The 15,934-nt window shown below is 30.0% G+C and overlaps 1 protein-coding gene across 1 annotated transcript in view; it reads left to right on the top strand.

Annotated features, from left to right (window-relative positions):
- The window catches only part of LOC122632883 (tyrosine-protein kinase-like otk), a 70,652-nt gene that overhangs the window by 1,164 nt on the left and 53,554 nt on the right, over positions 1 to 15,934 (top strand). The window lies entirely within an intron of this gene.

The raw sequence follows: 15,934 nt of genomic DNA on the forward strand, positions 1-15,934 counted from the left end.
CTCTCTCTCTCTCTCTCTCTCTCTCTCTTTCTATCTATCTATCTCATTCTCGTTCGTTCAGCCCTTTCGAGACGACCCGAAACGCCGAAATATTTCGGAACCTCCGAACACGTCGGCCCGGCTGCGTAATTGCTTCGAGAACTCACGCACGTCCGCCATCTTTATATATTTCTTTTTCTTGTTTTTTTTTTTTTTTCTTTTATATATATGTATATATAAGTACGTTTATATATATATATATATATAAAACTATGTACGTATGTATATATAAAAAGTATTTATATACGTACGTACGTACGTACGTACGTATGTATGTATGTATGTATGTATGTATGTATGTATGTATGTATGTATGTATGTATGTATGTATGGATGGATGGATGGATGTATGTATGTATGTGTGTAATTTGAAAAGAATTTTTGTTTATTTATATCTGGCCATAAACTGATATTTTTCTTTCATTTTAATAACATTTTAACTTTGAACTATCGAATATTTTGTTCTCGTAAATTATTTTACGATCGTTTATATTATATCTGTATGAAGATGGTATCTTCTTCTTTTTGGTTTCTTTCATCTTTCTTTTCTATGTTCTTCTTCTTCTTCTTCTTCTTCTTTTTCTTTCACATCTTTGGTGGTATTCAATGATAAGAATCTTTGAGAGAGTTCAATGTCTTTCTTGAAAATCGATCGGGAAAGGGCTTTTTAAGGAAAGCTTGGAACAAGATGGAAGCTCCCTCTCGAGACACTATTACTAAGTGCCCTATAAATAACGAGCAGGACTCGCGCCTTTTATTTTGTAGTACATATAAAAGGTAGACATATTGAAATTTTTGAAATCGTTGAAGTATTTCGAAATATATTTATGATAAATAAAATTTTTTTAATTATTTCTTTCTCATAACATAAGCGAACATGTAATATGCGTGTAGGTATATTTACAATGTTAATATTATTCGATAATTTATGTTTCTAATTATTTATATATATATATATGTATGTATGTATGTATGTATGTATGTATATATGTATATAGTTTGAAATATTTAAACTGCATATAGTATGTATGAATTTTATTATTAATATACGTATATTAATAATTTTGTTTCTCATACGATAATACGTAAATCTTTCTGAAGAATACGTGAAAAAAATGAATATATTTATTGTATCTATAGAAAAGAACAAGATTGGTTATAGATCTTAAAAAAAAATATATATATATATAAATCAGCAAAAATAATACAACAAATCGTATGAAAAGTCACGTTAAAATCTCATCTTCACGTGCTTGCATTTTTTATTTCATAAAAATTTTATAAGAACGCATATACGCATATGTACATACATAAAAATGTATTATGAAAGACAAATTATCATTTCTGAAAAGAGGAATAACATATCTTTCATTCATAAACAGGAAAATAAACAAAATAATATGATTTACACGTAATAAGATTTTTCGTATATTCGCGTAAGAGCAATTTTAATCAAAGAACAAAAAAAAATAAATGAATAAATAAATAAATAAATAAATCGTGTAAAAAGATAATACAAACGTCTTTTCTAATTCGTATTAAGACAAAATCATGTAAAAAACAGTTTATCTAAAAATAAAATTGGATCTATAAAATAGGTAATACGTACTATACACACATACACACACAGACACACACACATATATATATATATACACACACACATCACACATATAAAATTTGTATAATGTTATCTAAAAATATTGTATGTAAGAACTTGAAACTACTCAACGAGATTGGTCGAAAAAGTTCTAAGCAGGAAATGTAATAGAATTCTAGAGAGCTTCCTCCTCTCTCTCTCTCTCTCTCTCCCTCTTTCTCATTGCTCTCTCTGTCCCTCTCTCTCTCTCTCTCTCTCTCTTTCTCTTTTTCTATCCCCTTCCTTTCGTATTCTATTTCGCGTAACTTTCGGACTAAAGTGTGCACACTAGTGGGGATCGACGATCGAAAGGGAACTTGTTTTCGATGCCTCTTATCTCCCTTGGTCTTACTACCATGCTAGATTATCACACGGCTTGTCTACTTTTTTAGGGGGTTGAAAAGGGCTCCAACCCTTTCCGACTTGATTTTCTTTCTTCTTTCTACTTCTCCTTTTTCTCTTTTTTTCTTTTTCCTTTTATTTTTTTTTTCTAGCTCCCTTCACGTCGTTTGCTAGATACACGAACGAATAATAATAATAATAATAATAATAATAATAATAATAATAATAATAATAATAATAATAATAGTAATATGTTATTGATATTAATAATAGTTTTTTTTTGTTAAAATATATAATCATCTGGCTATATCTTCCATGTTTTTATTTAATATATAATTTTATATAATAACTTTAAAAATAGTGTGTATGTGTGTACATACATATATGTGTGTAACGTTTCAATATATTATTTATCCACGTGAAATATCCAAATTGATATTAATTGTGGAATTAACAATGATTGAATATAAAGAACAATATATAATTTCGTATACATAACGTATAGCGCAATAATTAAATTGTATATTCGATATCTTTAATTAATGGTCAGTTCTAATATCGATTGGATTATTTGTGCGAAAATATTCAAATCGATATTTCCAATTAATTAATGAAACTAATAGAATCATTGTGCTGTCTTTTCAATAACGATATAATATCGTATGAGTGATTAATAATTCAATGATAAAATCTGATTATATCTTTCAAGTTCCTTAATCTATTACATTAAAATGTCATTCATTATTTATCAAGAAGATTCAAAATTGATATTATCAAATAATATAAGATTAGCAATAGTCCTTTTAATTTAACAAAAATCAATGATCGTTCGATTACGTCTTTCACGTTATCGATCAATTATATTAAATCGTTATTGATTGTTTATTTAAAAAAGAAAAATGATTCACGATTGATATTATCGAGTAATATAAAATTAATTACAAGCCTTATAGTTAATCATAAATAAATGACCGTTTGATTATATCTTTCACGTTTTTGTTCGATTATGTTGAATCGTTATTCAAAAAAAAAAATATCCATAATCGATATTATCGACGAATAATATAATATCCAACGATCTATTTATTAATCACAGTATAACAGGATAAATTCTCAACATATCATCATTCACATATTTTTTTTTTAACCTTTGATCGTCTCAATAAAAAAAAAAAAAAAAAAGAACAAAAATTTCGTATTTTAATTTAATCGATTATTTAAACAAATATATCAAAGTTTGTTCATTAAAACGAAACGGGCTAATATCTCTTTCGATCGTTCTAAAATAATATTAACTTCCGATATATTCGGAATGCAAGAAGTAGCAATTATCAGTGGCAGCCGGTGTAGGGCACGATTTCCGATGATATCTCAGGTTCGAACGTGCAGGATGCTGTAGTAGTCCACGTTGGTCGAGTTCTCTCTTCAAAGGGAACCGTAAAACCGGTTCGATAGCTATACACATAAAACTCTATACGTACATACACACACAAACATAAAAAACCACGCACAGACACACACTGACGCAAAAACACATAAACACACACATGTACACAGTCAGCTTGTAAAACACAAGCTTCAAGTTGACCTGGCAGAAAAGGGGTAGCTGATAGAGATGGATGGTGAGATTGAGATGAGGATAGGACGTAGAAAAGATTCTAAAAAGAGAGATAGGGATAGAGAGATACGGAGAGATAGAAAGAGAAAAAAAGAAAGAAAGAGAGAAAGAGAGAGAATATATTACGTAGTAGCATCGAAACTATGTAATATCCAAAAGACATATCAACCCTTAGCCCTTAACGTCTTACCCTAGGTCCTCCCTTCTCTAAACGTTTTAGTATCGGTGGCCCATAGTTACCCCTTTTTTCAGTCCCCCTTTTTCTCCCTTCTACGAACTTCACTTGGCTATTCATCCTGGTCCGGTGGTCCTAATTACACGTCTCGGGTTACGGATGAGAACGACGGTCTTGAAGTTTGGAGAGACGTCTTCTGCCGTGAAAAGGGGTACATACATCCTCTCTTTCTCTCTCTCTCGCTCTTTCTACGTTTCGTCATCATCCTCCTCCTTCTCCTCTTCTTCCTCTTTCTCCTTTTTTTTTTTTTCTTTTTTTTTTATTATACAGTGGTTAACACCAAAGCATTGCCTTTTGTCCAAGAACCAACGTGCTTGGCTATTTTATACACCGAATGTTATTCATACATACATTAGGAGTTACTTACGGACTCCCTTTATCTTTTCTGAGTTTCTCAGTCACAATCTGTGAGAGCGTTTTTGAAACCTTCGGGTCGTACATGTTCTTCTCAGTGTCGAGAAAGAGTTAATGGTGGTAGTGGTTTGATGATGCTAGTGATGGTGGTGGTAGTAGTGGTAGTAGTGTAGGAAAGAGACGAGAAAAATTGTATTAGCCCTTTGATCCCTTTACTGCTGATGCTGTTGGTGGTGGTGGATGGTGGTGGTGATGGTGATGGTGGTGGTGTTGGTGGTGATGGTGATGGTGGTGGTGCTGTTGCTGCTGCTGCTGATGCTGATGGTAGAACGACTCGAAAGAAAGCGAATAAAGGACCGGCTCCTGCATAATACGGCTATTTACGCATAAAGAACGAAAACGTCCGTGCTTTTCCTTTCGCCAGCCTTTCTTTTTGGCACGCGCGTGTTACAAGATTATATAGGGTGTCCCGAGAATTTCGATCGACTTTTATTTCAATGTTGTCGATCTTGTTTAACGTCGTTCAAATTTATTCCCTCGACGAAATAAATTTATTTCCCTTGCAATAATTTTTAAATGATAACGAAAGAGAGAGAGAGAGAGAGAGAGAGAGAGAGAGAGAGAGAGAGAGAGAGAGAGAAGAATGATTTGGATAATAAATTCGTTTCTTGATTCTTTGAATCGAATATATTCTTCTTTATGTTTGCTTTTTCTTTTTTTCTTTTTGTCTCTCTTTTTTTTTTTTTCTTTTTTTCTTTTTTGTTTAATACTTTTACGCGTGAAAAAAGAGAGAAAGAGAAAAGAACAAAAGGAAATAATGAATTTGTGTTTAATTTTGTCTGGCCAAAAGGTGGGGAACACCTTTAATCCTAAAAATTCCACGTATCCTTCAATACGAGCCTCCCGTATTAAAGGCTTACATACATGCAAGCTCGCAATCGCGATTTACATCGAAATCGTTTTATCCATTTCCAATGTAATACCATCTATGACGAATATCTGATAATAGCCGATCGAATCTTCTTTATTGAGGGATTCCATTCTTTTTTATTTCTGTCTCTTTCTCTCTCTCTCTCTCTCTCTCTCTCTCTCTCTCTCTCTATTTTTTTCTCTTTTTTTCTTTTTTTCTGTTTTGTTTTTTTTTCTCGATTTTTTTTCATAATCTCTTAGGACAGTTAAGGATTCGAGACAACAAAAGAAGAGAGAGAGAGAGAGAGACGTGTTATCGCTATCTGCACTTGAACGACGATGGGTAGTTCCTGTCGTTTAGTATATCATTTAGAGCCAGACTATCAACCTTCCGTTGATGTTTTTTTTTCCTTTTTTTTGTGTGTGTGTGTGTTTTTTTTTTACTATAGGAAAACGCCCTTTATGACCCTGTCTTTCGTTTATGTATTCGTCTGTAGTTATTCATTAATTTTTTTTATATTGTTGTTTGTGTTCGTACGTATTATAAATTTATATACAATATGAATATATATAATATATATATATATATGTATGTATGTATATATGTATGTATATATGATGAATGAATCCCACAAAACAATCCACAATATTTTTTAAAAGTTTTTCAAGAGATAATAAATTAGATTCGTTAGTTGGTTCGTAACGTATATAGTTTTTTTTTTTTTTTTACAATATTTTTTTATTTTTAATTTTCAAATTTAATCGTCAATATTAATTCTATGTCATCAATGTATTTAAATATAAAGTTATATAAAATGTTTAATATATAATCGAGAATAATAAAAAATATATACATACAATTCTGTATATATGTTATAAACTATGTTTAGTGGAGTATTATAATTATTCTAGTATAAACACGTAAATGAAGATTGTAGTATAGATTGTAATATAAATTATATATAAATCAATAAACAATATTTTATTTTATTGTAATTAATCATTTGTAATTAATATTTATGTATAGATAGATATAACTATTCTAATATATAAAATTTATATCTATATATAGATAGATAAATATATCTATACATAAATTCATATAAATACATACATTATTATAATCTTCATGATAAGTAATAAGAAATATAACAAATTTTCAATTTATAATTAAAACAAAAAAAATATATATATATAATATGTTGAATTATATCCATTATAGTATTATCTACGTACCTCTTTTCTTTCTTTTTATTACTGTATCATTACTATAACTTTATTTTATTTCCCACTCCATTATTCCTACTTAATAATAATTTCAGTTTTAAAAAGAAACCAGGAGAAATACGTCGGCTCTGAAAACGTGCTAATAAAAATGTTTTCATCGTCAACGAGCATCTCACGTTCGAATAGATTCGCTGTTAATACATTTGCTGGTTGGTTTTATATACCCTCAGATATATATATATATATATATATATATATATATATACACATTTTTTGTTTTTATATTTACATATACCTACACACACACACACACACACATATTACGAACGATATAGGGAGTCTTTGAAAATCATCGGAGCATCTTATTACACAGAAAAAAAAATAAAAAAGAAAAGAATATTCCTCATTCGTGCTCGATCGAAATCCTTTTTCATTATCAGAACGAATTCGTCCTTTTATAAAAAAAATTTGAATGCCAGTCGGTGAACCAGTCAATCGACCAGCCAATAAGATGTCTATGGCAACCCTAAAGCAAAAATTTTTCACTTTACCCCTGAATTCATTTCGCACATCTGATTTTGATTTATTTCTTTCTTCTTTTCTTTCTTTCTTTTTTTTCCTTACTGTGTTTTTTCCTTTTTGTTTCTTTTCTTTTTTTCTTAGGTTTTTTTTTACTCCTGTTTTTTCTTTTTCTACCCTACTACACAGTTCTCCCATTGAAAAGAACATTTGCTCGTTATGTAACGCGTGAGTTCAGCTTTCGAAGGGCATGACGAGAACGATGATGAGTACTTTCTTTCTCTCTCTCTCTCTATCTCTCTCTTTCTCTCTACCTCTCTCTCTTTCTTTTTTTCTTTTCGCTCTTGTCGCCTATCGTACGTTCTTTTCAGTGTCATCAGTGTTATTCAGTGAATCACGGAAGGACGAATTTTAAGTTGGTTTAAGTGCTTGATATTTTTCGAGAGAAATGGAAAAAACAAATTCAGGGTATGATAAAGATAAATATGTATATTTGAACTATGAAAAATATTCATTTTAATTATATACGATAAACGTTTGTAAATTGTATCACGTATATATTAATTAATACGAATGATATAGTTTGAGAATCTTATAATTCATATTATCGTTAGATTTAATATCCTTCGTGTTATTATGTTATTGTCATTATTTTCTTCTTTTCTTTTTATTTCTTTTTTTTTTTGCGGAATATTTTTCGTTTGATATTCAAATTAAATAAAAAATATTTAGTGTAGGTATTTAAAATTGATGGAGATATTTAAGCGATTATCTTGAAATGGGATAATTTATATATGTATATATTTTTGATATATCGTCTTTGGTTCTTTTTTATAAATGTAAATGCATATATAAATAGATATATTTTTTCTTATTATTAATACATGCGCTTACATATATATTTTATTTTAGCTTTATGTTAACTTCATATTAATATTATCCATATTTATATATATATATATATATATATATATATATATGTGAAGTAAAAAGTATGTATATACAAATGTATATTACAAAATATAGTAATTATAAAATAAAGAAAAATAAAGAATTAATATATCTATACCCAGATATATACAATATAAATATATAATTAACATAATAACATATAAATATATAATAACATATAAACAACATATAAAAATATACATATACATCGACTGAATGAACGCGAAAGAATAAAATATAAACTAATTATTCTAAGTAATCTTAATTGCCAAATATACAAATATATAAAATTACGTGATTATCAAGAAAGAGATAGAGAGAAAAAGAGAAAAAGACAGACAGACAGAGAGAGAGAGAGAGAGAAAGAGAGTTTTAGAAGAATAGTCGAAAATGTTTGCCCTTGCATTTCCTACTCAGGCAGAGATTTTCTCACCCTCGGTGAAAATCATTACGGTGTTGGCTCGAGACTCGTCTCGAAGATGAAGAGAGAGAAAGAGAGAATCAGAGAGAAAGAAATTGAGAGTCAGAGAGAGAGAAAAACAGAAAGTTAGAGAAAGAGAGAGAGAGAGAGAGAGAGAGAGACATAGAATGAGAGAGAACGAAAAAGAGAAAGAGACAGAGAGAGAGAGAGAGAGAGAGAGAGACATGGAGGGAGAAGTGCATCGCATGCACACCTAATCCGTCGTCTCGAGTTTTTTCTCTCGAGCTTTTTTCTCGTCGCCTTTCGTCTTTATTCGCGTTCACGAGACAGGAGTTTGGTCCCTGCGAGTGGCTGTGCCTACAAAGCTCTCTCTCTCTCTCTCTCTCTCTCTCTCTCTCTCTCTCTCTCTCTCTCTCTCTCTCTTTCTCTCTCTTTCTCTTTCTCTTTCTCTTTCTTGGTGTACCAAGATATCCTGATTCTCAGCTGCGTTTGTACCTTCTTCAGAGAAGAAAGAGAGAGAGAGAGAGAGAGAGAAAGAGAGGAAGAAGGCCCTTGCCTTAGCCCTGAGAGCTCGACGACGCGCTGAGAAAGAAAGAAGGGACACCTCTCAGGATTCGCATTCAGAATCTCTCGTGAAAAACATCAGCGGAAGCGTGAAATTCACGCGCTGATGTTCGTAGCGTCTGGAAAGCGGCACTCTGAACACAATTTATAGTTGACGAGGCGAAGAGAGAGAGAGAGAGGGGGGGGGAGGAGGAGGTGAAGGAGGAGAGAAAGAAAGCGAGAGAAAAAGAAAATATTCGTGCATGAAAGACAAAATTTACAGGAACTCTGAAATCTCTCTCTTTCTCTCTCTTTTTCTGTCTTTCTCTCACTCTTTAATTTACTATTTTTATCCTTTTTTTCCCACCTCACTTTCTTACTTTCTCTCTTTCTCTCTTTCTCTCTGTTCTTTAATTAGAAAAAAAGAAATCTTGTTTTCTTCCTTTTCTTTTCTTTTCTTTTCTTTTTTTTTTTTTTTTTTACTATCTCTTTTTTTCTTTCTCTTTCTCTTTCTTTTCTTCTAAATACATTTTCGTTATACGTTAACGTTATTCTAAACGTTGGATTTTACGAGTTTCTTCCTGAAGAGTTTAACATCCATTTCGTTCTCTTTTTTCTCAGCATCCTCAGCTCATTGACCTCATTGACCACGAGTCAAAACGAGATCTTGAACGGCACCCTACCTCGTTGGGCTCAGCAGGTGCGGTAGTACGGTGTGGTCATTAATCCTTTAAATACGTGATACCTTCCTTTTTTCAACCGAGATATATCTTTTCACATCTTCTTCCGAATAAAAAAGAAAGAATGAAGAGATAGCTGGTGAAGGGTTGTTAAAAAAAAAAAAAAAGAAAACGTAAAAATATAAAAAAATAAAAAAGAAATATGGAGAATGTCGCGATGGTAAATATCATATATCTGTGTGTGTGTGTGTGTTTGAGAGAGAAAGAGAGAGAGAGAGAGAGAGTTTCTTAAAAAAAAGTATCTTACGAGAGAAAAGACGTCACTTCTGTCAAGGATAGTCTTGAAAAGAGACTATCTATGTTTCTCCCTCTTTCTCATATATATATACACACACACACACACACACACACTCTTACTCTGTCTTTTTATTTTTTGTAATAACATCAAATTGAGGAAAGGTATTTAATCGAGTCTGCTTCTATATACAATTCTACACGTTTATTATATATATATATATGAACTGGATATGAATCATATATATATATATAGTCCAGCTCATTTAGAAAGTTTCGATGTACGTACATCGTACTACGACTTGGTTCTTTCCATGGGGGGATGTTCTTCGAGAAGAGAAAAGCCAACTGATTAAATATTCTCGGTAGTTGCTTCCCGAAATTCCCACGAGTTTTCTCTCTTTCTTTATCTCTCTCTTCTTCTTTCTCTTTCTCTCTCTATATCTCTATTTCTTACGTATGTCATTCCCTGTAGAATTCTATGGCGAATCATCTTTTATGGTTCGTTGGAAGATCTTTCGGTAGTTATCATATTTCTTATCTTTTACTCTCTCTTCCTTCTTCCTTCTTCTCCTTCTTCTCTTCTTCTTCTTCTTTCCTTCTTCTTCCTCTTCTTCTTCTTCTTTTTCTTCTTCTTCATCTTTTGTACTTTTTATTTTATTTTAATGAGATAGTCGTTAGTCGAGAGCCACGTGTGCATTCATCGAAGAAAAGAAGGAAAAGAGAAAGAGAAAGAGAAAGAAAGAGAACAAGATAAAGAGAAAAAGAGAGAAAGAGAGACAGTAGAAAAGAAAGAGAAGGATTTTTCGAGATATAACGAGCCAAGTTTCTTTCCCATGAACTTCGACTTCCTTCCTTCCTTCCTTCCTTCCTTCCTTCTTTCCTTTATTTCTTTCTTTCTTTTCCCTCCTTTTTTCCTTCTTTTTCTTCGATAGAGAAAAATAGAGTGCAAGAGAGACAGACAGAGAGAGAGAGAGAGAGAGAGAGGTTGGGGTGCACTCCGTGAATAGTAATCGACGTCAAAGATGCGAAGGGACGAAACTCGAGTGTCTCTCTAGCTTTTCCTTCGAGAAAATAGTCTTTCATTTTTCTTACATCGTTCGTTTGATTCGTTTTATTTTGTCGTGTCGTCTCGTATTTCCTTTTACTTTCTTCCTTTTTTACTTATTTATTTATTTATTTATTTATTTCGTTTAGATGCGGTATCGATAGGTATCGGGTTTCATATCATTATGATTTTATCGATGTTATTTTTTTTTCTTTTTTCTTTTTTATTTTCATTTTATTTCTCTCTCTCTCTCTCTTTCTCTCTTTCTCTCTTTCTCTTTCTCTTTCTCTCTTTTTGTTCTCTTCGTTAGTTGTGAAATCATTGGTATATTTATTTGATCGGTATTTTTTTTATTAATTAATGATACATATTTTGTAAAGTGTATGTTCGATATGAGCGTGTGAATATTTGTGATCATTATAAATAATTAATCGTCAGAATTACGTGTATACGTATTGACATTTTATTTTGCTTTATTATAATCATTTATTCAAAATCTCGATGAAAAAGGTTTGAAAAAATATTCACTCGATGAATAACAAACTTTTGAAATCGTTTCTTTTACATTTGATTTTTCTAACATTTTATAGATATTCGCTTTTATGTTCGATCTTATTTTTGTTTGTTTGTTCGTTATTATTATTAATATTTTTTTTGTTCAGTTTTTAACATTATTCTTTCATTCGTTTTACGTATTATCCTTTTCTTTTTTTTTTTTTTTTTTTTTATTTATTTTCAACTACATTCTTTTCTCTTTGTTTTTAATATTATCTTCATTATTTATAATATCAATAACTCTTTCGGATACCTGGTATTATTCTTTCATCTTTTAATTTTGATATTATTTTTTTTTCCTCTCCAATTTTTCATTACCATCATTCCCTTCACTTTTAATATTATTTTCTTCTTTACACTTAGCCTCGATTCTTCTTCACAATTTTAAAAATCTCTCTTTCTTCACTTTTGCCCTTATAATCTCTTCCCTTTCTAATTTTACTTTACTTTTCGTTTTCACCTTCCTAACCCTTCATTTTCAGTTCCATCTATAGTTTCCATTCTCGACGTCAACGCAACCTAGTCGCCATATTCTTTTTTCACTTTCAACTACAAAAAGAAAAATCTATTATCTCTTTCCTTTCCAATTATCCAGCTTCATTGTCCTCCTCTCAATTTTTTTCGTTTTAGCATTATTTGTCTCTGTCCTTTCTTTTTTTTTCTTTTTCTCTTTTTTTTTTTTCCTTTCTTTCCTCGATTAAACGTAGCTCAAATTTTGTCGGTTAGACAGGAAACAGATAAGACTCCGCCCCTCGATAGATATAGATCCACTACTTCTTCGCTTTTTCCAAAAAAGTTAGATGTTCTCCATCGACGCACACGGAACATGTCTCTCCGTCTCGAAAAATCTTGGGAGGCTTGTGTAAACGTCATAAAGCGTTCGTGGCTGCAGCTGTTGGCGAAGAGAAGCGGAAAGATAGAAAGAAGGATAGAAAGAGAAGGAGTGAGAAATGGAGATGTTTAGGTTCGAAAGCAATCTCGTGAGTAGGTCGTAAAAGCGGTCGTGTTTACCCCTCCGGCAGGTTTCACGATCGGTAACGAAGACGACTGTGAGCTTAGACACACTTTTTCTTTCTCTTTCTCTCTTTCTCTTTCTCTCTCTCTCTCTCTCTCTTTTCTTCTTTTTTTCTTTCTCTTTTTTTCTTTTTTTTTCTTCTTCCTCTTCTTCTGCTTCTTTTTGAATTCGTTGCACGAATTGCCGTTGTCGTCAAGAAGTTCCAAACTAAAAAGAAAAAGGATAAAAACGAAAAAATAGTTTACTCTTTCCTCATTTACAAAGACGAGAAATGATCTCGAAAGAATGCTTTCTATTTATATGATATTTGGCTAATTGAATGGATCCGAATTGTTCATGAAATAATTTAACGTTATCGAGAGGTATTAAGAAAAAGATGAAAAGATAAAAACAAATAAAAATCTTGTCATTTTCTCATTTACGAAAACGAGAAATCATTTCGAACGATTCCTCTATATTTCTTTGATATTTAAATAATTTAGTAGACACGAATAACGAATTGGTTTTGATTATTTTAATGTTATAACGTTATTTAGAAAGAAATTAAGAGACAAAAAAAAAGTAGAAGAAGAAGGAAAAGGAAATGAAATTTCTTTCTCTTCTTCTTCGTTTCCTTTTAATTGTTTCTTTTTTTCTGTTTCTTGTTAAAACAGATAATTTTGTTTTTTAATTCTTTAATTCTTTTTTTTTTTTCTTTTTTTTTTTTTTTTTTTTTGAGGAGGGATGGGAAAGAGCGGCTTCGAAATTTCACGAGATAAATATTTCCGGGGAAACTTCAGATTATTTTCTTCTCTTTCCTCCCGCTGTCATTTTATCTTAACCACACACACCGTGAAATCCTTTGATCCCTTCCGATAGTGATACTTGATTATATCCTCCTATCCAAATGTGGAATTTTCTGTTTTCAGAGCGAAAACGTTTGATTCGAACGTTGCGTTCTGGTTTTTTTTTTCTTTTCTTTCTTTCTTTTTTTTTTTTTTTTTTTAAACTGTTCTTTCCTATTTGGTTTTAAATCGATGAAAATATTTTTAAAGATATAATGGTACTTCTCGTTTATATTTTATGACTTTGCAAATGGCGATAGATATCAACAGAACAACTTATAATTATCTCTTTTAATTCATCATTAATTCACTTCTTGAATAGTCCATCATTTTTCGAAATAAAAAATTTCCTTACTTTAAATTAGATTAATAAGATCGTTAACAAATATTTGTGAACTAAATTTTTCTTTTTCTCTTTTCATTTCTTTTTTCGAAAAATTAATTTTAATTATTTTTATTTTATTAAATAATTGTTAACATTAAGTTTGAAATAATAATTAACATTAAATGATGTGTGTAATTAAATTAATTTTAATTACATACATCAATACATACAAATTCATTTTAATTCGATCGATCATCAATACTCTTTATTACTATATATATATATATATATATATATATATATATATATATATATATATTATTTTTACTGTATTCATTATTTATAAATTTACGATTTTTCTTATTCGCTATTTTGTAAACAAAAAAAAAAAGAAAATAATACGTATACGTTCGTCTAGACGAGAAAAATGATTGTAAAATCAAATTAAAAAAAAAAGAAAAAAACATGCAAACATAGAAAGGAACAACTGTCGAAGAGTGGCATCGAACGAATTTAAACTTTTCTCCCTTTTGGCTACTCGGCACGCGCGGAAAGTGATTAATTTTAGTTTTTACGAGAGTGAAAGAGAGAGACAGAGAGAAAGACAGACAGAGAGAGAGAGAGAGAGAGAGAGAGAGAGAGAAAAGAGTCGATAATAATCGTTTATAGCATCGAACACCGGACCTGTACTCCAATTATTTGTTGCGAACCCGTACCGAAAGCTTTGAATTAATTTCGTTTCCTGCCACTTGATACCTACTTTGACTATAATACAATTATCCGGAAGTGACGATCAAATTATCTTGCACGATCGATCAAACGATATTATTGAACGTTAAATACGACACCTATTGTATCTTTTCTAATAATATTAACGTGAAAATAATTCTGTTTTTTTTTCTCTTTTGTTTTATCCAGAAATTTCATTATCTTTTTTGCGACTGTGAAAGATGTAAAAGATGTAATGTATTGTACGATAAGTATTGCTTCGATGTTATTTTCTTTCTTTTTATTATTTGTATTCTTCTTATTTATTTATTTATTTATTTTTTTATTTTTTTAATAGACAGATGTTTTTTTTTTTTTTAATAAAAGAAACAGCGCGATATCAAAATAATAATTAATATAATTATAATTAGAGTTTTTACTTTCCTTCTATGTATAATAACGTGTAATAAACATAATACTTTTTTGTCACTTAATTTTTATGCATTACATAGTTATATTTATGACTAAAGATTATTCATATCTTCTTACGTAGATATATATGTGTTATTACAAATATGATTTACTAGCAAATTTTATATAAATAAAAGGAGCTTATCGTCTTTTTTTATTTATTTATTTTTTTTTTAATTTTCAACTTTAAAATTTAATTTAATGATTGACGACTTTTAAAAGATTTTCTTTCGTATCTCTTAATTGACATAAGGATCTCTTGATCTCACAAGATTTATCATGTCTACATAGAAAAATCTAAATAAACGTACACGTATATAGGGAAGGATTGCTAAAATCATTTGAGATATTTTTTATTAGATTTCTTTAGATATTTTTTATTCTCCTTCTTATTCACACATTTAACTGTTTTTTTTCTAGGCACAAATTAATTTATTTTCAATAATGATATAACAAAATATGTATTCAGTATAAACAAAGTACTATTTCAACGAACGTAAAACATTGAATAATATATTCGCGATAATATTCGTACGTCGTGGAAACAATAATTATTATAAACAATAATTATTATAAAGAAAGTCTTTGGTATAATGTTAATTATATATTTATCAAAGTTTAACAGATAGTAGATTCTCATTTTCTTTTTTAATACATTCGGTACACGTTCTACAATTTTTCTATTTAATTTATATATATTTATAGTATTAGATATATAGTATATAATTTATATTCAACAATAAAACAAACATTCGTTAAAATGTTAAAATTTAATTAAACTTTACGTATTATATACATTTATATATTTAATTTCGCGACTACTTCATATATTTAATTCTTCAAATATTTATGATATTAGGTAAACAGTAAATCGTTTATATTCAGCAATAAGAGAAACATTCTGTTGGTAGAATTTAAGCAACTGGTATGCATTTTGTTAATTCTACATACATAATAGATTTCTACATATACATAGATTCCTATGTATATAAACGCATAGATAAATTTCACTCAGCTTGTTGGAATCAGACAAAGCCAACAAATTTCTCGATTGCAGTACTTTGCTTTCCATCGTAGAAACTTACTAATTAATTAATCTTTAGATGAATACGTTTACTTAAAACGAGATTGGTCCAATTTGCACAATAGTAAAAGAGAGAAACAGAGAGAGAGAGAGAGAGGCAGACAGATAGAAAGAGACAGAGAAAGAGAGAGAG

The sequence above is a fragment of the Vespula pensylvanica genome, chromosome 11, assembly GCF_014466175.1.
Source record: "Vespula pensylvanica isolate Volc-1 chromosome 11, ASM1446617v1, whole genome shotgun sequence".
Taxonomy (NCBI): Eukaryota; Metazoa; Arthropoda; class Insecta; order Hymenoptera; family Vespidae; genus Vespula; species Vespula pensylvanica.